This window comes from Puma concolor, chromosome D4, assembly GCF_028749965.1.
Source record: "Puma concolor isolate L17-30 chromosome D4, mPumCon1.1.hap2, whole genome shotgun sequence".
NCBI lineage: Eukaryota > Metazoa > Chordata > Mammalia > Carnivora > Felidae > Puma > Puma concolor.
The window spans coordinates 85189583-85214406 of NC_141679.1; the positions used below are offsets into that span (position 1 = coordinate 85189583).

The 24824-nt window shown below is 39.6% G+C and overlaps 1 protein-coding gene and 1 non-coding gene across 8 annotated transcripts in view; both read right to left on the minus strand.

The window, feature by feature from the left end:
* Positions 1-24824, minus strand: part of MAPKAP1 (MAPK associated protein 1) — a 247686-nt gene that overhangs the window by 142203 nt on the left and 80659 nt on the right. The gene's annotated exons all lie outside the window — the stretch shown is intronic.
* Positions 19186-19315, minus strand: LOC112851783 (small nucleolar RNA SNORA72). The gene has a single exon (XR_003222818.1). It is a non-coding gene; the product is annotated as a small nucleolar RNA SNORA72 (small nucleolar RNA).

Here is a 24824-nt window from a genome sequence, read left to right on the forward strand (position 1 = left end):
GGGGGTGGGGGATATGGGAAACTGACAAGTATGAAATTTCTTTTTGAGGTGATGGAAATGTTCTGGAATTAGTGGTGATAGCTGTATAACATTGCAAATATACTGAAAACCACAAAATTATACTTTAAAATCATTAAAATAGTAAATTCTATGTAATGAGTTTTAATTCAATTTTAAAAATTGAAAAATATGTATTTCAAAAAATTCTCCATCTCCACTGCCACCAAAATACCATTAGGTTTCCCCTGGACTGTTCTAATGGATTCCTGACCTCATGCACTCTTGCCTACTTCGATTTGTTCTTGACATACAAGCCAGAGTTTTGGGGTTTTTTTTCAAACTCAAATTTGATATCACACTTCTGCTTAAATTCCTTCAATGAGTGGTTCCCATGATACTTCGGAAATAATCCAAATTTCCTGTAGTATCTAACAAAGCACTGCATGTTCTGACCCCTGCCTACCTCTCCAACATCATCTACTGTTGTTCTCCTGCCTGATTATCACAGTTCAGCTACACTGGCCTTCAAGATGTGCTTCGTGCGCGTGTGTACCTGTTTCTCCCACTTTCAAGGCCACAGAAGTGCTATTCACTATATTCACTATATCTAGAAGGCTCTTTCTCATGATCAATGATTCCTCAAAGTGTGGCTTTGGGCAGGTTACTTAATCTCTCTGTTCTTCCATTTCCTCCTATGTTAAAAATGATGATAAGGATAGGACATACCTATCAGAGGACTCCTTTAAGGATTATTATTATTGTTATTAGAAGTCCCTTTCACAGTTCTTCTTTCACACATATCCTGTTCATTTCCTTCACAGCACTTAACAATTTGATATTACACATTTGCTCATGGACACCTTCAGTGTATGCCTTCCTCACTAGCCTCTGACCTTCCTTCCATGACAGCAGTCATAATCACGCCTTCTTTGTTTACTGCTCTCTACACAATGGCTAGCACCATGCAGGTGCACAGACACCTCTCCAAAAAAATCTGTTGAACTACAGAATGAATGCATGGATGATTCAAATGCCTACCAGGACAACATGGCAGTAACACAATAAATGTTAGTTTCCTCCATGCATCCATCTTGCCCCTCCTCTATGGGTCTGTTTCCTGGTAGTGGATGGAGATGCAAGTACTTGAGCAATCAAGTGTTTCCATCTTTAACACTACAACTCTAGGGTGAAAAAAATAAGAAAGATAGGAACTTTTATGTGAGGAAATACATAAAATCTGTTTTAAAAACTTTTAGAGAAATTTCACTTCTAACCTAGAATCCACCATTAGATCCACTGATTTTTTTTTTAGTCTTGTCTCTGTCATAAGGCAAATTTAAAAAAAGTAATTCTCTTACAATAATGTTCTTTCTCTCTGACTCTCTCTCTCTCTCTCTCTCTCTCTCTCTCTCTCTCTCTCTCTCACTCATACACGCATGCACGCACACACACGTGTGTTTTTCAGCTGGGAAATAATAATTCCAATGACTAGCTAAGTTGTCTCTAAAGAGCAAGTGTTTTGATCTTGTCAGGCAGTCAAAAGGTTAAAATTCAAACAATGGCATCTTTCTGGAGTGGGCTTATTGCCTTCTTATTTCTCTCCTCAACCTCCTTTTCAAACCAACAGCCCAAACTGGTTTATTCTTCCTCCTCCTTCTGAAGAACGAGCTGAAGCGCCATAAGGAATCCTGGCATGAGAAGTGTGAATGTGTTTCACAAACTGTAAAGTGCTTCAGAAATGCAGAGCAATGTGTCAGAAAGACCTAAGTTTTTAGATCAGACTCATTTCTATTACTCAGACCTATTACACAGTCACCTGAGGACAAAGATGGATGCTGTAAGGAGTCCTAATAATAATACTTATTATTATTCCAAGAGCTAGCATTTATTTAGAGCTGTTAAATAAGCTCTGGTAAATGTTTGCCTAAATCATCTCAATTAATTCTGTCTAAGAGGGAGAATTCTGTCATTACCCTAATATGACAGACGAGAAAACTAAGGCTCAGAAGTCATCTGCTCAAGCTCCCACAACCAAGGTGGATGAGCAGAACTCACACTCCTGTCTGACTCCAAAGCCCCCACTTTAAACACCAATGACTTCTTTCTCTAAAGTTCTCAATTTAATCACTCCCTACTCCCCCAAGAATCGCACCCCCATAAGTCTGCCTGCCCCGCCCTTCTCACAAACACACGGAAAGTGCGGCCTGAAGATGTCTCCTACAAAAGCAGTGAATCTGAGGAGCGGCCCAAGGAGAAGTGTGAGGGGACTGAGGCTCCAGAGACCGTGGCTGCTGTCGGTCGACTGCAGGGCAGAGAGTGACATGGTGCTATGAATCCCTTTATCGTCTTTATTTCACGGTGAAATAGCGAGTGTGGGGAAACTGTGAGAATAAATATGGTAGATACTTATTAAATGAATGAAGCACTTTATCTTTTTAATCTTCTAATTCCATCTTGAGGCACTGATGACGGCAAAAAGTGCCTTGCACAAACCCTGAAAATATGTATTTTTTAATAAGGAGGCTCTTCTGAAAAAACTCAAGGTGGTGGCAGTTAGCTCTACCTAACAGTTCCCGTGTTGCAATATTTAGAGGGAATCATCTAAAACATAAAACAATCCATCAACATAATAGAAAGTAATTAACTTATAAAAAAAATAAGGTGACCAAAGGATTAAGAGTATTCATCACACATCAAGGCAAGCAATATTCCATAGACCTAACATCTAACTATTAAACAGCAACTAGCAATAAACAAAGATCGTATCATACAGTTTCACTGCAAGGCAATTTAATGTGTTCCACAATACAGAACTGGAAAAAGGGAGGCATAATTAGAGCACAAAGAAGGGGTCAACACAGAGATAAGGAAAACTGGGCTAGCACCATCCTCTCAGTCACTCATGCATGCAACCAACACCCATAGACACCATGCGGGGCTCTGAAGACAAAATCAAGAGAGACTCAATGCAGTTAGACCCTCATCAAACTCACAGTCTGCTGAAGGGTCTACATTGTACTAGGTGATGAAAGCTTTAAGGAAGAGAAGTATAGGCTGTTGTGGGAGCTCAGAAGCAACCCAGACTAAAAGGGGTTGGCAAAGGCCTCTTAGATTAAAAAAAAAAAAGGTGGGGGGGAATGCAAGCTGGTGCAGCCACTCCGGAAAACAGTATGGAGGTTCCTCAAAAAATTAAAAATAGAACTACCCTACGACCCAGTAATTGCACTACTAGGCATTCCTCCACGGGATACAGGTGTGCTGTTTCGAAGGGACACATGCACCCGCATGTTTATAGCAGCACTATCGACAATAGCCAAAGGATGGAAAGAGCCCAGATGTCCATCGATAGATGAATGGATAAAGAAGATGTGGTACATATATACAATGGAGTATTACTTGGCAATCAAAAAGAATGAAATCTTGCCATTTGCAACTACGTGGATGAGACTGGAGGGTATTATGCTAAGCGAAATTAGTCAGAGAAAGACAAGTATCATATGACTCCACCCATATGAGGACTTTAAGAGGCGAGACAGATTAACATAAGGGAAGGGAAACAAAAATAATATAAAAACAGGAAGGGGGACAAAACATAAGAGACTCTTAAATATGGAGAACTGGAGGGGTTGTGGGAGGGGGAATAGGCTACATGGGTAAGGGACATTAAGGAATCTACTCCTGAAATCATTGTTGCACTATATGCTAACTAATTTGGACGTAAATTAAAAAAAAAAAATTAAAAGAAAGACACACACAAAAAAAAAGAATTGGACCCTCAACTGATTGAGACACCCAAGGGAAAAAAAAAGTACCCTTCCATCCAACAGAACCATTAACCCAAGGAAAAGACACTTATTGTATTTAAATATCTACTATACCGATATACAAAAAAGTGAACAGGAATTCTTCAGGACATGGGATTATGAGTGATTTTAATTTTCTGCTTTATATTTTTCCACATTTTCTACGATGAGCACATACTATTTTTACAATCCAGAAACAAAATAGCAAATGTTACAATTACAAACAAAAAAGGATATAGAAAAAAAACCACCATACAGGGCTTAAGACTTTTAGGTAAGAGAGAGAGGACCAATTTTGAAAATGTAGCCTATGTCAAGTCATCTGGCAAAATTTATTAAGAACATACTATGTGCCAGGTCTGTGACAGGCTGTTGGGAAAAATAAGCTGAAAATATAACCCAGACACCTTCCTATGGCAGGCTAAGTAATTTTTATTAAAAAAAAAAAGAATAAAAAGTAATAAACCTACAATGAGCTGACAAATTTGGAGCTGAACAACACTCTCCAGAGAAGCCTCTAAATCAAGGAATGCCCCCAATTCATTTTTCAGAACAAAAGAAAAGTACTTCCTGTAGCAAAACGATTCTTCAACACAAATGTGATTCATGAAGACCGACCAGTCTCCAGAGTTCATGTCCCACAGCCTCTGTTATGACTTGATGCCTCTGCAAATGCAGTCACAATCTCAAGCTCGGTACATCCAAGACCCATTTTCTTCATCACCTTGTCTCTCATTCCGTCTCAGTTAAGGCTTTCACCACCCACTCTTGTCACTCAGGCTAGAAACCTGAACTCCTCTTTCTTTCTCATCAGCATCCAAATGCCCCTGAAATGCCTCTCAAACCCTTCTCCCCGCTATCCTCACCGGCATGGCCCTAGTTAAAACTTCATCATGACCCAGTAAGACCACTGTATGCAGCAGTCTCCCAACCATCCCCCTGCCTCCAAAATCTCTTCTCTCTCCAAACTCAGTGTGATTTGACTCAAATCACTGACCTGGCCAGTCACCAACTCAGAAGCATACATATGATGGCTCTCCTTGGTGTCAGCATGCTGGCTCCTTAGCATGGTATTTAATACTTGTCACATTCTGGACCCAGTGTACCACTGCTAAAGCCTACTGAACAGTAGTTAAGAGCACAAAGACTTGGGGTGAGACAGATCCAGGTCTGAAGCCTAGCTCTGTCACTTCCTTAGTCCCAAGACCTTAGGAGTTCAGCACCTTTCAGAACCTCCAATTCCTTATTTGGAAGAGCAAATAAGGTATGTATAAAATGCCTGGCACACAGTAACTGACCAAGAAATGCACCCCTTCTTCCATCCTTCAATTTCTAATGTCTCCTCTTCCCAGAAGGTAGAAGTCCAAATTCCCTCTTCTCTACTCCCTAGAAGTTTACCTTGCCTTAAGGTTTCACTCTTTTCTCCACCTACCTCCACCACCTCCCTCCCACCTTCTCATGTAAGTATGAGTTATGCAAAGGGAAAAACTGTGCCTCACTCATTTTGCAGTCTCCTAGGGCCGAGAACGTAGTACGGGTATGGCATCAGCTTACTGAAGGGCTCCTTAGGCTATCTTTCAAAATGGACCCACCAGACCTACGACTTCTCTTCTGTCCCGGATAAACTGGCTACACCTCTTCTACTTCCCAGGCCCTGTTGTTCTTCAGGAATTCTCTTCTCTGAAATATCCTCCACACCTAGTATCAGACCTGACATATAGTAGCTACTTATACCTATTAATGGGATGAATGATGAATATTCTTTTAACACATGATTTTAAATACCTGCATATTATAGCACACAGAGGTACTATCAACCGATTTCCCCCATTGTTAAATATGGACATTGTTTCTAACATTTCACTACTATAAATAATATTCCCATAAACATTCTCTTATATAAATGTTTGTGCACATATTCCTAGGAGTAGATTACTAGGTCAAGGAGTATGAATGTTTTGTGTGTGTGATACATAATGCTCACTCTTTGAAAACCATCTTTATGACAGTCATGAAATAGCATTATGACTCACATATCATCCAATTAATAAGCAAAAGCTTAAAAACTTAAAATAACTTTAGTGTATAGAATGTGAATAGGTACAGAATCGAAATACATAGAATTTGAACGTGATGATGAATTAAAACATTACATCTCTAACCAGGTTTTTCTTATCTGATCCTATTAACTGAAATAGCAAACTATTTGCTGCCTATCATAAAATTATACAGGCGATAGTTTCCAAAATAGGGAAAGAAGGAAGAATAGATGGTATTCAGCTCAAAACAATCTTGAATTAAGAAATATCCACATAAAGTGAGTCAAGCTGAATTAAGGCTTAAGGACAGAAGGTTCAGTTAGCAGCACTACTTCACATCAAGGTTTGTCAATAATAAATTGAATATCAGATGTCAAAACTGTTGCTAAGTGTTCAATTTCTCTATCAAGAGAAAGAAACAGAGAAAGGATAGACAGCTTGGCTTCTGCAATTAAAGAGACAAAAAGCAGGCAACGTTACTCCATTAGCCACAACTGCAGAAGCAGATCGTTATATGCAGTTTTAACGCAGAAATAAATATATCAGTGTATGCAGACAATGTAATGATGCAAATTGATAAGAGGCTTATTTGTAGCCTTCCAAAGGTAACACTCTCTTAATTAAGGAATGGCTACAGTCCCATTTCACTGGTATCTTCCTCCCCAACTTCCTCAGCAAAGACCAGAGGATGCTATATTCTACAAATTTATGGCCCAGTCTTTAAAAACATGGTATCCATACGTGGTACACACAGGCCTGAAATCATTATTCTGATGATGACTAAGGGACTTTATTTGTTCAGAGTAATGATTTTGAACAAAATCTGGCCTAAAATCTGGTTCAAGCCAGGTTTAATTGACTATGAGAAATAAAGAAGGTCTACATAGGGAGGAAAAAAAACAATAATCCCAAACACCAGGCAGTAGCATTTTGCTCTCAATAAATGCTGGCTTTACGGGCTCAGAGAAAGAACTCACTTTTTCACATTCAAAACGGTAGCAATGAACTTATGAATAGATTTTGTATAAAATTCTACGACAAATCCATTCAGAGCTAGGGGCTTGGCTTTGTAGTGCTATCTTAACCCTCAATAAATCTGGAACATTTAAAGGCTATTAAATTAACATTTCCCTGATCTGGCACCTATAGTCAAGTTAATTTGTCAAAAACATTTCTACAGTTTGTCACTGGACACTGTATTTCCTGACAAGTTAAGTTTAAAATAAAATTGACAAAATCTCATTAATTTCCTCTGAATCACCAACCTTGGTTCCATTAAGCTTTTATTATTAAGAACGTCAACTGTCACTCTTTCTTTAACAAGGTCAAGTTCTGATGTGGGTACTTCCAGGATCCTTATTATATTAATAGAAGCTAGTAAAGCAGTGCAGTGTGGTGGTTAAAAGCATTAAGTTGCGGAGTCAGAAAGACCTGGGTTCAATTCTCAGCAATGCCATCTACTGTGTGTCCTTGGACAATTTTATTTAACCTCTCTGAGTCACTATTTCCACACAGCAGGAGAAAGCTCCTCCAGGAGCTGTTGAAAGGATTCAATGATACCGTGCATATAAAAAGCTGTGCCTAGTCCATACTAAATGCTCAAGAAATGTTGGCTGTTTATTTTATTAGGTTTCCTTCCCCCCCCCCCCCCCCGCTTTTACATTCACAGACTTAAAAACAACAACAACAACAAACCAACTTTATTGCTACTCATAGACTTTTAAAGTGGCAAGGAATTTTAAGGGTCGTCCCCTCTAAGCCATTTTCACCAAATGGCTGTCCTACAACCTCTTCAGAACACCTTCACTGATGAGGTCCCTGCCACACCTTCAGAGACAGACCCTTTCCTTTGTTAGGCAGAGTTTTGGTGGCTGAAACTGTTTCCTTCTACTGAGATGCACTCTGCAGATTCCAGGCACTGATCTTACTTCTAGCCCTCAGGAAATTGTAACTAATCCACCTCCACGTCCACAGACATCCTTCACATAACTGAGAGCCTCAAACAAAGTAAGTTTTGTTACTAAGTGCCGTAGAATGAGCCAGACTACAACTATAATCCTTTCAAAGAGTATAACATAGCACAGAAAATAGTACTTCCATCAGGTTTTCTTAGATCAGTTATTTTCAAAAATTTTCTTTCTACAGCCATCTATAGTAAATGTAAATCTATAGTCTTGGACCCAAAAACAGGGAAGGGGGTTGTTGCTCTCAGGAAAGTTTTCCTCTATTAAAAATAAATCGTCCATATTTTGAGGCTCTGACAGTCTTCTTCCACTTTTGAAAAAAACAAAATGCCTACAGCTAATGGTTTAAACAATCTAACTGTTATCAAGTGAAATTTGGGTAACAGCCTTGGATAATTTTGTTTCAAGATATCGACTTGTTCAAACACAGGTAAGAAATTTTACAAAATGGGGAGGGGGAAGGATGAAGAGGAGAAAACGAAAGCCTACCCATAAACTGTATCAGGAATAACAACCATCTTCTTTCTCAAAGTCTTAAATTCAGAAAGCAGCTCCTGATACTGTCAGTTTTTACTATCATGGGTTATATTTGTTATGTAAGTCTTTGCAGGGTCTATAGAACTGGTCTGGACCTTGAGCTGTGCAACCTTGGGCAAGCCCATAACCTCTCTGAAAGCCAATTTCCTTAGCCATAAAACAGAGATGAGACTACCTACCGCAAAAGAATGGTAGGGCATATAAAGTAAAAATAAAGCATGGTAAAACCACTCTGTGAACTGCAAACTGTTCTACTACGAGGATGTCAGTCATTCCTCGTAATTGTTACCTAAGTTATTAATCAGACCAGGCAGATCTTTGGATAAATCGTCCCTTCAAACAAACATAAAGTTGAGAAGCAGAGGCAAGAGGCAAAGGTCTCTATCTCAGTAATTAAAAGAGAAAAGCCATTGCATCCTCTTCTCATCCAGCCTCAGGATGTTCCGGCACATACCAGAAGGTGCTCTCACACAAGTACAATCCAGCCATCTTAAAGCATAATGGAATGTAAAGTGTCCATTTTGAATTTTCATAGCCATTGTGGGATTCTTTAGATCATTAATGTTACACAGCACTTTGCATTTAATTATACAAACAATGGCTTCTATAATGATGATGATATCAGGGAAAAGTAATTTGCATGAACTAAGCCCCATCACCTAGGGTAAGTATAGGAACCTCTTCATTATTAAATCATTTATATAATAAAATCAATATGCTTTAAAAGTAAAAATAGGTTTTTTAAAACCATAAAGAAGAGTTACATGTTTTAAACTCTATCAATTACCATAATATAATGAGTCTTTTTAAGATTTAATATCAACTTTTAAAATTAAAACTCAATGGAGAATGTATACTTGGCTCCATTACTAGATGATGTATCTCTACAAAAGGTTACAGTACAGCTATTATCATCCTCCTAAATTATACGGAAAATTTGGTACAACCCTCCACTACCCCCAAGGACAATTTAATTCCAGAGATGGTGAAGTATTTTGAGAATATAAAATTGTATAAATATTGAAGGAAGTAATTCCAATGCATATATCATATTCATTTCTTGCAGGGCTTCAGTTGATTAAATATGACAAATTTTTAAAATGTCAGTATTCAACTTAAGTTTTTTATTGTGTCCTTAATTTTGAACAGTTTTTGAAAACGCACAAATTTCTACACAGTAGTACATTCATGGCTAAGTGTTTTATCACTTTAAAATTCAGTATTTCTTAATGATATAATTCAAAAGTTTTACTGAATCATTATTTAGTAAGTCATAAAAACCTCTTAAAATTAATCTTTCATGCACATCTAGCTTATTCAAAGTTAGAATTTAATTAGATGGCCTTGGCACAAATGGGCTTACTACTTTATTTGCTTAATCAGTATATGTCTTTTCAGTAATTATAATTAATTCAAATCCCTGACGCACCTCCTAGCAAACAATGTAAAACCATCAGACAAAATGGAAATAAATAGCTTTACATTTCTCCAATGACGACATTCACTTTCATTCTGGAAGCACGCACGTGAAATAGCTGGGGTAGGTGTTACTCTGTGCAGGAAAAGGCCACACAAAGAACCTGCACCTCTGGTGACAGAAAGAGGCTTGTCTACATCAGAAAATACATTACCTTTTTGACATTATGAAAACGATACAACAGCAGAGAGCCAACTGAGAAAGTTTAGGTTTACCAGTTTGCAGATGCATGTTGAAATACAAACAGCAGCAAGAAAAAGACAGACTAAATTATTATCCATCTAGAACAACATTTCTGGTTGAGAAAAATCACTTCTAACTATATAAAAATTTTAATTGAGAAGCAGCCCAAAAGAGTCTATCGGGCCTTTATCCCACATGTCTCTCAGATACAATGAAAGGAAAAGTGGCGGCAGAAAACTTTATTTTTACTTTTTAAGATTTTATTTTTAAGTCATCTCTACACCCAATGAGGGGCTTGAACTCAAAACTCCGAGATCAAGAGTCACACACTCTACAGCCAAGCACCCCAGAAAATTTTATCTTCAAAACTGAGAGGTCATGGGGCACCTGGGTGACTCCGTCAGCAGAGCACCTGCCACTTGATTTCAGCTCAGGTCATGGTCTCATGGTTTGTGGGATCGAGCCCCGTGTCAGGCTCCGCACTAACAGCACAGGGCCTGCTTGGGATTCTTTCTCTTTCTTTTTCTCTCTCTCTCTCCATCTCTCTCAAAATAAACAAACATTAAATAAATAAATAAATCTGAGAGGACAACAACATCCACCAGATAAAACTGTCAGCACTGAGTAGTTTAAAAAATAAAAAGCTCTTCATGAGTCACACTGCTCAATGAGGTCACTGGCCTAGCAGGACAAAGCTAACCAGCTCCAGAGCAGACAGCCTTAGTGGGAGGTGGGACTAGGTACGAAGACCCCGTTCCTCTGAACACAGCCCCTTTGTGAACGGGCGGGTCACAAGTGCTGGCTGCCTTTTGTTGGGCACCTATCAGGGTCCAAGTACTTTTCATACATTGTCTCATTTATTGTCCCCAATAGTCCTATGACGAGCTCACTCTCTTTTTTTTTATATGAAATTTATTGTCAAATTGGTTTCCATACAACACCCAGTGCTCATCCCAACAGGTGCCCTCCTCAATGCCCATCCCCCACTTTCCCCTCCCCCCCACCCCCATCAACCCTCAGTTTATTCTCAGTTTTTAAGAGTCTCTTATGGTTTGCCTCCCTCCCTCTCTAACTTTTTTTTCCCCTTCCCCTCCCCCATGGTCTTCTGTTAAGTTTCTCAGGATCCATGTAAGAGTGAAAACATATGGTACATGTCTTTCTCTGTATGACTTATCTCACTTAGCATAACACTTTCCAGTTCCATCCACGTTGCTACAAAAGGCCATATTTCATTCTTTCTCATTGCCACGTAGTATTCCATTGTGTATATAAACCACAATTTCTTTATCCATTCATCAGTTGCTGGACATTTAGCTCTTTCCATAATTTGGCTATTGCTGAAAGCGCTGCTATAAACATTGGGGTACAAATGCCCCTATGCATCAGCACTCCTGTATCCCTTGGGTAAATTCCTAGCAGTGCGACTGCTCGGTCATAGGTTAGGTCTATTTTTAATTTTTTGAGGAACCTCCACACTGTTTTCCAGAACGGCTGCACCAGTTTGCATTCCCACTGATAGTGCAAGAGGGTTCCCGTTTCTCCACATCCTCTCCAGCATCTATAGTCTCCTGATTTGTTCATTTTGGCCACTCTGACTGGTGTGAGGTGAGCTCACTCTCTTTTAAAGCTGAGGAATGAGAGATTCATGAAGTAGGCTACTGCAAATCTCTCAACTGGGGGGAACATCGTGCGAACCCAGGTCTGTTCCACTCTAGACCCCTACCACCTTGCTGAATCCTAGTCCTGAAGAACTCTCGGATAGGCCTGGGTATTTAGGGAAGGTCACAATGGCTTCCGATTCATGCTGCAGCCACCGTGTCAGGGCTGGAAGTCCTGGACAGTGAGCCTCAAACACCCTTCTGGCTGAGACACACAGGAAGGCCCTCCTCTTGTGGCTCTGCCTGTCACATGAAACTCTGCAAAGCTCCACAGGGAGCTGCTACTAGGGAGGGACACTGGGGTACCTGCTTCTGGTGTTACCTCTTGTGTACAGGCAGAAGGCAGGAACTATTTCAGACTTCCTTGCCTCTGCGCTCACAGAAGGGGCTCGATAAATCTTTACTGATTATGTTTCAGAAGTAAAACATAAGGCATCACCAGCTCCATGAAGAGTAGGTAGGTGGGACCTTCTGCTCTAGTTTTCAAAAAGCAGGGGCCAAGTACCAACTGAGGGACCCCAGAGAATCCTTACTCCTGGATTAAGAGTCTCATCAGGGATCGTGAGGTGATTCTATTACTAAATGTGGCTACCCAGGTGGCAGTATCCAAGGTGCTCTGATGATGACAAAGGAGGCAAGTAACAATTAGGTCCTTGGAGAGCCAGGCAGGCAGTGTATGACATCAACATGGCATCAAGCTCCAACACAAGCAAAAGGTCTGATGAGACAAAGGCTCATCTCAGGTTGCAACTCTCTGCGGAAACGGGCAGCCCAAGACCTGCTCACTTGCAGAAACTGACAAGGCACTCGGGTCCCTGGGTCTCCTGGGTGTCTCCTCAGCCCCCTGGCATTATTTCCCTCGTGTTCATCCCGAGTCTTAGTCTAATCTCCTCTGAGGTCCTAACTAAACCAGACATAGGGAGAGTCGGGATTTTATCTTATTAAAATAGATATGGCTAATTTGTCTTTTCAAATTCATTTTAAATTAAATTGGATTTCCTCGGAAGGCTGCTAGGTCAGTTCCCCTGCTGCGAATGCAGGACAAAGGTTAATTGCGCGCCCTTCACCAGCTCTTCTGCTCTCCTGGGCAGGCTCAGATAACCTGCCCCCGAGAGGTGGGGAAGGCTTTGGTTTATTGGGTGATAATGTTGCCATTAAAGCCATTTACCATTATGCCAAGAAACATTTTATTTTTTTTAACTAAATAACAAGATATGATAGCAATAACAAGAATGAAATGCAATTATGTTACCAACTGATGGTTAGTTATTCTCAAGCACAAAATCCAAAGAATAGGACTTCACCTATTTCCTTCCACAAAAGGCCCCAATACATGCGAAAGTACGCACACTTTTACAACAAACTGTTTTCTGGTTCCAGTGTAAAATTCCATTAACATTTGCACTTAATTTATCTCATTTAAACTGTCTATGTTCATGAAAATTTAACCCAGTAATTCCCTGTTATACAAAGCATAACAAAGTATGAATATTTAAATACAATGTAAATAAAACACTTTATCAATTATATTTTTGTATTCTAAATTAGTGACTTCACTTAGCATGTCTGCCTTGCACAGCACCACACTATTTTTCAATTAAAGGTCCAGATGTTTCAAAGGCTCCAGTAGGCAACGGCAGTTATGAGAAATGCTTTATCTGCATTGTAATCATCACCACCACATCAGCTCCAGGCTGCATTAACATCCTCATGTTTTATTCCAGCTCCCTTTCTAACAGAGCAGGTAATTATACAACACAGCAGAGAAACACAATCCTAAGAGCTGGACAGTTTCCGTACAAGCATCCACCTGAGCAACACATTCTCACACACAATCTTAAAATTTGGGGGTACTGCTTATGAGGAACATTGACCATCCAGAATATTTAAATAAGAGTGAATCACAGGCATACCAAGTTTAGCTTCAAATACTATTAAAATGCAGGATGCCTTGCACAGACACATTTATGTATACTGAAAATCACCTAGAAGTTTGTGTGTGTAAAAACCACTAGCATTTGTTACAATATAAGTCACTTCTACTCATTCTTAATGCCAGTGTCATCTCTTGAACAAGTCAATTCTATCTTTATCCAAAAATGACAATTCACCTGAGCTGAGACTGAGCAAGTATAGCAATTATCCAGTACCCATCAGATAAAAAAAATACAAGGGCAGAACAAAATGCAATTCTGACAGCTGCAACAAAAACACTATTGCATTTATTACTTAGTTAATTAAGTGACTCCCTTTCCCCAAAATGGAAAAGAATACCATAGAACAAACACTGCTATGCTGAGTAAACACAGTGTAATCTAATGGGAAAAACACAGTAGTACCTCGTTGTTAAGAAAACTAACAAAATTCCCTTTAATTATAATTTTGTAAATTATTCTACACATATTTTTGTATTTTGAAATATTCCAAGAGGAGATGCCCTAAGGAAGACACTATTCAAAAGATAAATGCCTTTTACAAACATTAAAACCTCTGACAGGTCAAATGCTGGCAGTTTCCACTTCAGCATCTGAAAGCAGACAGCTTCCATTCCTTTCTGAAGGAACCTTAGGTGGAACATTTTTAATACATCACCATGTCACTTTTTAATGTGCCCCAATCTATTAACCACATGGCAAACTAACAGGGATTTTTAAAATATGGGCTTTATGGCTTTGTGCTGGTGATTAATTAAATAAATAGCCACTGTTTCACAAATCATCCCTCTAATTAGTCTAAAACAGACACTTCGCAGTCACTGGTACTGCTGCCATCTGAAGCTCACAGAAGGGCTGGAGCGGTGTGGTGCGGCCGCGTCTCGGTACTCAGGAGCCCACTGTCGCGGGCTCCACGGCTGGCATCCCACCCTGCCACCCAGAGGCAGAGGTGCCATCGTTGCAGGTGCTGCAGTCAGCTGGAATTTGATTCCAGCTGCTCAGAAAAGATGTTCCCCTTAATTATTCTCCCTCACCCTAAAGGAAACAATGGAACAACAAAGGAAAAAAAGCGCCACCTCCAGCTGCAAACAGAAGAGTTTTCACCAACACTTTTGCTGGACTGAGGAAGAAAGTTGGTTCCGGCGATCTACTTTAGGAATAAATAGGGTGCGAGGTCAAACAGGCTGTCCTTAGAACTCAAAACATGTTATGTCATTCTCCTGAACTCAGATATCAAGCAATTACTTCCAAATTTTATTATTTAAAAGACTGAGAAGGTCACTCTTTTAAAAACTGATAGAATTCAATCTAACTTGTTTTAGTAGCATATTTTAAAAGATGGTAATTTCTCTGAAAGCAAATTAAAATTAGAGACAATTTTTAGTGCCAAGGAAAAAAATCAAATGGGAATATCTCAAGAATCCAATTTTCTTCAGGAAATACATTAAGTAGTTTCTTAATCTTGGTATTTCAACTTCATTAGGTATGTTTAGAGGAAGGAAGGAAAAATGGAAGGAAAGGAGGAAGGGAGGGAGAGAAGAAGAGAGACAGAGTGGGTGGGAGAAAGGGAGGAAGAAAGGGACAGAGGGAGCAAAGGAAGAAGAAAAAGAAAAGGGGGACAGGAAGGGGGAAAGGGACTGAGAAAATTCAGTGGGGATAACACACCCAAGTGTGCTACAGAGTATTCTGTAGAGAGGCTGTCCTTATTTCCCCTCTAGGAGGCCATTTCTAAGAATGGGAGGAAATGGGATATGGTAAAAAAAGACTTGGCCCCTGAAGCAAGACAGACTAAAGGGTCTTATGCTCTTGGCTACATCATATAATCCAGTTTAGCCTATTTCCTTCCATCCTGTACAAGATTTTAGCCCTTACTCTATATACCTATAGGGACAGTGAGATTCTGTGGGTAAAGCATCTAGCACACTCCTTGCACAGAGCAGATGATCACAAAAGGATGAACATGATGGTGGCCATGAGAAATGGGTTGAAGGCAGAGCCTGAATTACTTATTTTTACCCTACAGCACCTTTTTGAAAGAGCCAAGGTGACTGCAGCCCATACTGCACATGCTATGTCCCAAATATGAAAAAGAGGGACAAAAGCACAAAATGTACATGAATACAGAACTACCACATATGCTCACTGTATTGAAGAAAACCCAAATCACCAGCACCTAAGAAGAAATAATGTATTTTCTCTAACTTTCATCTTCATCGGCCACAGAGATAAGGGAGGAGTGTTTCTTTTTTTTTTTTTTTTTTTTTTTCAACGTTTTTTATTTATTTTTGGGACAGAGAGAGACAGAGCATGAACGGGGGAGGGGCAGAGAGAGAAGGAGACACAGAATCGGAAACAGGCTCCAGGCTCTGAGCCATCAGCCCAGAGCCCGACGCGGGGCTCGAACTCACGGACCGTGAGATCGTGACCTGGCTGAAGTCGGACGCTTAACCGACTGCGCCACCCAGGCGCCCCGGTTATAGAAATTGGAAGGAAAAAAACCGAGATTTCCAAGGATGTGGAGAAAAAGGAACTCTCGTACACTGTTGAGAAAGCAAACTGCTGCAGCCACTCTGGGAAAAAAATACGGAGGTTCCTCAAAAAGTTAAAAATAGAACTACCCTACAATCCAGCAATTGCATTGCTGGATATTTACTCAAAGAATACAAAAACACTAATTCAAAGGGATACATGCAACCCTATGTTTATAGCAGCACTATCTGCAATAGCGAAGATATGGAAGCAGTCCAAATGTCCATTAAATGATGAATCGATACGGGAGATGCGTTACGTACACGTACACACACACACACACACACACACACACACACACACACACACACAGAGGAATATTATTCAGCCATAAAAAGGAATGAAATCTTGCCATTTGCAATAACATAGATGGAGCTAGAAAGTATAATGCTAAGTGAAATAAGTCAGAGACAGACAAATACCATATGATTTCACTCACATGTGGAATTTAAGAAATAAATGAACACAGGGAAAAAAGGAGACAGAGAGGGACAAACCAAGAAACAGATGCTTGTTTGTTTTTGAGAGAGAGAGAGAGAGAGAGAGAGAGAGAGAGCAAGCGAGCGCAGGAGGAGCCTGATGCAGGGCTTGATCCCACAACCCTGTGATCGTGACCCGAACTGAAATCAAGAGTCGGACACTCAACTGACTGAGCCACCGAGGTGCCCCAAGAAACAGACTCTTAACTGTAGACAACTGATGCTTGCCAGAGGGGAGGAGGGTGAGGGGTGGGTGAATCAGGTGATGGGGACTAAGGAGTGCGCTTTGATGAGCACCAGGCGTTGTATGCAAGTGGCGGACCCCTACACTGTACACCTGAAACTACAATAACACTACATGGTAACTATACTGGGATTAAAACAAAAACTGTGAAGAAAAGAAAATGAATGGGCTTTGGATTCAACAAGATCTAGCTTGAAACCTGGCTTCACTACTTACTAGTTGGGTAAACTCAGGCATGTCTGTTCATCTCTGAGAAGCCTCAGTCTTCCCATCCCAAAATGGGGAAAATAAGATGTACTTTAAGGGGAAGCTGGGAAGAATGAATGAAATAGCACAGTAGGCACTCTGGCATATATTAGACGTTCAAATAGTTTCCATTGCATTAGGTTGAATCACATGAAACTGCTGACAGTCATCGTTTATAACCTACAAAAGTTGCAATTCCACATTGTTTCACATACTACTACAGTGACTGAGACAGTAAGTAGGCATGAACTGGAAAAACAAGTGAAAATTCTCAAGAATGCAATGAATTATACTTCTACCAGAATAGGAAGGGAACCAACATATAAAAGGTGTTTTTTAAGACTGTTCATGATTCCAGTAACAGAGCAGCTAATATTTATTAAATACTTACTATAGTGCAAATACTATCCCATATATTTGACATCTATAATATTAGCTTAGGTGATCCCAAAAAACCTCAGTGAGACAGATTCAACCATTCTCCCCATTTTGCAGAAGAAACGGAAGCCTGGAGAAATGAAGTAACTTGATCAATCAAGGTCACACAGCTGGTAAAACCATGATGCCAACCTGGAGCTGTCCAACTGCTGAGCCTGAGTTCTTGCCTGTCATTTAAAACTGCCTCCAAACACTCAAAAAACTGCTTGTTTTACTTTTAATAAAATTATGGGTGTTTTAGGGACTAGAATAGGCATTTCTCAAAAGAAGATATACAAATGGCCAATAAACACATGAAAAGATGATCAACATCACTAATTAGAAGGGAAATGCAAATAAAAACTATAATGAGATACCAACTCACACCCATGAGGATGGCTACTATCAAAAAAAACCCAGGCACAGCTGGGTGGTTCGGGCAGTTATACCTCTGACTCTTGGTTTCGGCTCAGGTCATGATTTTGGTTTGTGAGACTGAGCCCCACATCGGGCTCTGTGCTGACAGCTCCATGCTACAGCCTGCTTGGGATTCTCTCTCCCTCTCTCTCTGCTCCTACCCAGCTCATGTGCACACGTGCTTGCTCGCTCTCTTTCTCTCAAAATAAATAAACTTAAAAAAAAATAAAACAGAAAACTGCACGTTGATGAGGATGTGAAGAAACTGGAAATCTTGTGCACTATTGGTAGAAAAGTAAAATGGTACAGCCTCTGTGCAAAACAGTTTGCAGGTTCCTCAAAAAATTAAAAATAGAATTACCAAATGACCCAGAAATTCCTCTTCTGGGTATATACCCACAAGAGCTGAAAGCAGGGTCTTGGATGAGATATGTGTACACTCATATTCACTGCAGCATTATTCACAATAGGCAAAACATGGAAACAACGTAAGTGTCCATGGACAGATGAATGGAGAAGCAAAATGTGGTGTATATACACAATGGAACATTTTTCAACCTTGAAAGGGAAGGAAATTCTGATATCTGCTACAACATGGATGAACCCTGAGGATTATGCTAAATGAAATAAACCAGTCACAAAAGGACAAGTACTGTATGACTGCATTTATACAAGATACTTAGTCAAAATCACAGAGACAGAAAGTAGAATTGTGCCCGCCAGGGGCTGGAGTGAAGGGGGAAAGAAAGGGGAGTTATTGTTGAATGGATGTAGAGTTTCGGTCTTACAAGATGAAAAGAGTTATGGAGATGGATGGAGGTGATGATTATACAGTAGTCCCTCTCTTATCTGCAGTTTCTGCTTTCTACAGTTGCAGTTACCTGTGGTCAACCATGGTCCAAAAGCAGATGAATCCTCCTTCGGACATATTGTCAGGTCAATAATAGCTTCGGGCTACATCACAATTCCTACATCACATACCTCACTTCATCTCATCATGTAGCTATTTATCACTTCACAACACAAGAAGGGTGAGTACAGTACAATAAGGTGCTTTGAAAAAGAGAGACTACATTCACGTAGTCTTGTTTTTTTTTTTTAGCTTTACAATTCATTTTAAGCAAGTGGTAATCATCAAGTTAGCAATGGTTATTTTCAAAAGTTACTACGCCAACTGCGCTGTCATTTCTCAAGGATGATCAGATACCTAGAGTCACAGACATTTCCCACATAAGATGCATAATATCAGTAATACTTGGTTTATCACCACAACTGAGAAAACCAGACCTAGGCAAAGAACTAGGTCTGGGGACATGCATGGTCTTAATATAGTGAATGTTTAGCCTGCCCTGATTATTACAAAATCAGAACAGCACGAATATTTGCAAACTTTATTACAGTATAGTTACAGTTGTTCTATTTTATTATTGTTAATCTCTTACTGTGCCTAATTTGTAAATTAAACTTTATCATAGGTATGTATGTATAGGAAAAAAACTGTACACATAAGGTGTATCCACAGTTTTAGGTATCCACTGGGCGTCTTAGAACATATGTCCTGTGGATAAGGGTGGACTACTCTATGACATTATGAATGCATTTAACACCACTGGACTATATACTTCAAAATGGTTAAGATGGCAAAAAAACAAAAAACAAAAACACCAACTTAAAAAAAAAAACAACTGTATGGCGACAAGAAGCAAATAATTTACAAATCACTTTCTGGGGCTTCCAAAGGACAGACATGTCAGTAGGCAAGCAAGCCTCAGCAATGATAGTATTTCATACCAGCACCTGCAGTGAGTAGGATGATGATACATTCAAAGTTCCAGTGTAAGCATGGCATTCTAGGGTACCATTTCTCCCTTTTCACAGCGTTATTTAAAAAGGAAAAGAGGGGCGCCTGGGTGGCTTAGTCGGTTAAGCGGCTGACTTTGGCTCAGGTCATGATTTCGCGGTCCGTGAGTTGGAGCCCCACGTCAGGCTCTGTGCTGACAGCTCAGAGCCTGGAGCCTGTTTCAGATTCTGTGTCTCCCTCTCTCTGACCCTCCCCCATTCATGCTCTGTCTCTCTCTGTCTCAAAAATAAATAAACGTTAAAAAAAATAAAAATAAAAAAATAAAAAGGAAAAGAAAAAATCAGACATGTTTCAAAGTTTCCAGGAAAAATCCTAAAGTTTTAATCAGACAGTACTGTGTTCCCATTATAGTCACACCTTTTCGCTATGTGACAAAGGCAGCATAGCTTTTCATTTATTTGTTCGTATATCTATTTATGTTTACATTTCTTACTTCCTGAAACCTTTCATGTAAACAGTGAACAAGTCATCACAGAAAGGGAAATGGCACTGACAGTGGATGCTATGAATCTACTCCCTTTAAAAAAATAAAAAGAAAGAAAGAAAGAAAGAAAGAAAGAAAGAAAGAAAGAAAGAAAGGAAGGAAGGAAGGAAGGAAGGAAGGAAAGAAAGAAAGAATTCAAGTCAAGGAAATCCCCAAACACCATGCTTTCAAAGCCAGGATGTAAAAGCAATCACACTTGCATTTAAGGCTTCTTGGAGCCGCCTCTGTGGCACCAAAATCCACCAAAGATAAAGAAGATGTTTGTGCTAAGTTGGGAAAGTGGAGACATCAGCATTTTTACCTTCAGACCATTATTTCTGCTCTCCAGACAGCACCTGATAAAGCATCTAGAGTGTTGTCTTCTGCACAGCCACTGCTCTTGTGAAGCCTGTGCTCGGGGGTTTCCCTGGGGTTTCCTTTCCGACAATTGCAGCAGAGACTCTGAGAGGGGCCCAAATGAGCTGCCTTAACCTTCCCGTAAACTGATATTTCCATAGAGGATTAAGACAAACATTTCAAATAAGCCAATTTCCTTTACTAAAAAACTAAAGCGACAACAGTAGTACCAAGAGAAATATATAAAGACAATAAATAAGACACACTTTTCTTGTCTTTCGGCATGCAAAAATATGAGCAAAAGGTTAGATGGGAGTGGGCTACACAATTTCCTGTTATTTCTGACGCTCTACATTGGAGCCTAATGAAAAGTTATATAAGAATTACACTGAGGCCCTACCAGGGGGAAGAGGAAAAAAGTCTAAATGCTTCATATTATCTGATATATGCTGATGCTGCATGGTATATATTTCTGTATTACTGTTTATTGTAAATTTTTCTATTCAGAAGAATGCAACTATGTCTCTTTTCTAATAAGGCACGTCCAGAACTCTAGGGATGCCAAACGGTTCCCTGTTGAACAGGTGAGAATGAAAATCCCTAACTATCCTTGAGGTCCCTATATAAGGGCATAAGCTTCCTTATCCTAAAATGTGTTAGGCAGTTCCCCTGGGCCACAGGAAGTCAGAATTCCCTTTGACCCAAAGGGGTAGGGATATATATGCTCCTGAACTAACAAAAGGGAACACAAAAGAAAAAGCTAAAGTGGAGAATATACTTACTACATCCAAGTCTTTAGAAAGCTGAGGGGAACCAGAGGGCCTTCTTAGCTTTGGTCACCTGCCAAACTTCATACTGCTTTCCTCATCTTCTTCTTCTTCTTCTTTTTTTTTTTTTAAGTTTTTTAATTTATTGGGGGGGAGGGGCAGAGAGAGAGAGAGAGAGAGAGAGAGAGAGAGAGAGAGAGAGAGAGGAAGAGAGAGAATCTTAAGCAGGCTCCATGCTGTCAGCACAGAGCCCAACATGGGGCCTGGTCCCATGAACCATGAGATCATGACCTGAGCTGAAACTAAGAGTCAGACGCCTGACTGACTGAGCCACCCAGGCATCCCTCCTCTTCATTTTCTGATCCTGTGGAGCCTTTCTTGCTTTTCCCTTTATGGTTGCGTCTCCCACATACCCATATTCAGTTTTACACTATTACATGTATAATGTGAGATACACTCTACATTTCACATTTAACACTCTATATTAACACCTTGAGCACTTCTGGAAAGAGAATGGCTAAAATTAAAACCAGCTAACATTTACTCTGTGTGTCAGGTACCAGGTTGAGCCCTTTACATATATTACCCTCTTTTGATCTGCAAAACTGCCCTCACTCCATGATACAGATTAAAAAATGCTAAGAAGTTAAAGGAATCATCAAAAGTCACACAGCTAGAGAGAGAACTCAGATGGAAACCCAGGTGTGACTGGATTCAAAAGACCACAATCTTTAACTATTTTAATTCTCTTTAAAACCAATATATTTTTAAAGTTTTTTTTTTTGTGAGGAAAAGCCTTTTATTTTGAATCAACATTTTCATGAAGTCAAGAATGATGATATATTTATGCATAAATTGTCTCTTTATATCTTGCTCTTCCTTCTATAATATTCTTTCCATAGCATTTAATACAACACATTAAAAAAATATGTTCTGTTTTACAGAAGAACTTCGCTTTCAGCCACATGGCAAAATGTGTACCCTGACCAACAGTCTAACAGAAAACATCTAAAGATTTTGAGGAGCACCTGGGTAGCTCAGTTGGTCAGTGTTCGACTTTGGCTCATGTCATGATGTCATGGTTCATGGGTTCAAGTCCCATGTCAGGCTCTGGGCTGACAGCTCAGAGCCTGGAGCCTGCTTTGGATCCTGTGTCTCCCTCTCTCTGCCCCTCCCCTGCTCGCATCCATCTGTCTGTCTCTCTCTCTCTCTCAAAAATAAAAATAAATAAGCATTAAAAAATTTTTTTGATGAAATATAAAACATTAATTTTACTTAATTCAACAGGCTAGCAAGTATTCAAGGAATTCACAAAGGCCCCAAAATTAAGTGACATGGGCAACGTGGGAAGAAAACAGAACACATTTTTTGCCAATATTGATGGTATTTGCCAAAGTGACATTAAGTGTCTGCTTTCTTCGTCAGATGGACACACAAGACACCCCATCCATAATCTATAATAAAGCTAGAACTCCAAAAACCCAGATGTGAGAGTAAATTAGAATTAAGGTCCCCTCACCTGACAAGGAAACCTTGATGTCCAAAATAAATTTTTTTCTCCTGAGACTTTATAACCACAACCTTCACATAAGATTTTCATGCCAAATTCACATTACCTGATAGGTGGACCAGAAAGAGTCAAACCAAGAATTTAAAGTCATCCTGGAGAGTTGGGGGCGGGGGGGGAGGGGGTGCCTGGCTGACTCAGTTGGTAGAGCATACAACTCTTGATTTCAGGGTTGTGAATTTGTTGTTTTTTTTTTTTAATTTTTTTTTCAACGTTTTTATTTATTTTTGGGACAGAGAGAGACAGAGCATGAATGGGGGAAGGGCAGAGAGAGGGAGACACAGAATCGGAAACAGGCTCCAGGCTCCGAGCCATCAGCCCAGAGCCTGACGCGGGGCTCGAACTCACGGACCGCAAGATCGTGACCTGGCTGAAGTCGGACGCTTAACCGACTGTGCCACCCAGGTGCCCTCAGGGTTGTGAATTTGAGTCCCATGTTGGGTGTAGCGATTACTTAAAAAAATAAAATCTTAAAAAAAAAAAAAGTCATCCTGGGCTGGTAGTGGCCCCAGCTCCCAGACAAAAGCAAACAAAGCCTTGCAGGAGGAACCTGTATGACTCAATAATTCCAAAAGAAAAAGTTGCAAAAAATAAGTTGTTCCAGCCTCAAATCATAAAACACAGAAAGTATCATTTAAAAGACCCACAAAGACTGAAGTTAACAGAATGATCAGAAATAAAACAGAAAATAAATGTTTAAAGAAAAAAAATGTAAAGTATTAAAAATATAGGTAAGAGCAAGAGACTGTAAAATCTTACCCAGGTTGTGATCTGATATTATGGTTGAGTAAGACAATGTCAGTATCCTTAGGAGATACAAGCTGAAGTATTTAGGAGTGAATGGCAATTCTGAAATGGCTAAATAAAAGATAAATAAAGCAAATATGGAAAAATGTTAACATCTAATGAATGCAGGTGGTACATATAAGGGTGTTTGCTGAACTATTACTGAGAAAATTATTAAATGTTTCTTAGCAAAATGTTTTAAAAATTACCAAGCAGATTTTTAGAATATCAAAATGGAACTTCTAGAAATGAAAAATCCAGGGGCACCTACCTGGGTGGCTCAGTGGGTTAAGTGCCCAACACTTGATTTTGGCTCAGGTCATGATCTCACAGTTTGTGAGATCGAGGCTGGCATTGGGCTCCCGATGATAATGCAGAGCCTGTTTGGGATATTCTCTCTCCCTCTCCCCCTTCTCCGTCCCTCCCCTGGTCACATGTACACGTGCTCACTCTTTCTCTCCCGAAATAAATAAATAAATAAATAAATAAATAAATAAATAAAATAAACTTAAAAAAATAAAAAAGAAAAATCCATTGACTAAAATTATAAGTGCAATGTATGAATTCCATAGCTAAAAAGAAAATATGTGAATTGGGAAATAGAACTGAAGAAATTCCCTAGAATGTAACCCAAAGAGAGACAGAGAAAGTATGAAAAGCAGGTTAAGAGATATGGAAGACTGAGGAACATATTCTAACAAGTTTAACTAGAATTTAAGAAGAAGAGAGTGATGAATAAAGGCGCAGAGGTGAAACCTGAAAAGAGAATGGCAGAGAATTTCCAGAGCTGATGAAAGAAACCACTGCACAGACTCAAAAAACCCAGTGAAACCCAAAGAAGAAAAACAAGAAAAATTTGTATCTAAACATGTAAGCGTCCATATACCAGTCTAACCAAAATGGAGCAGATATAGTTACATAAGGGGAGTAGGGGTGACTCTAAAGATAGAGTCACAAATGACAAACAGTTCAATTTACCAGGAAGAAACAATTCTGAACTTGTGTGAACCTAAAAACATAACCTCCTAATATGGAAAAGAAAAATCTGTCAGAACTTTAGGAGAAAAAAGGCAATCTATCAACACAGTGGAAGATT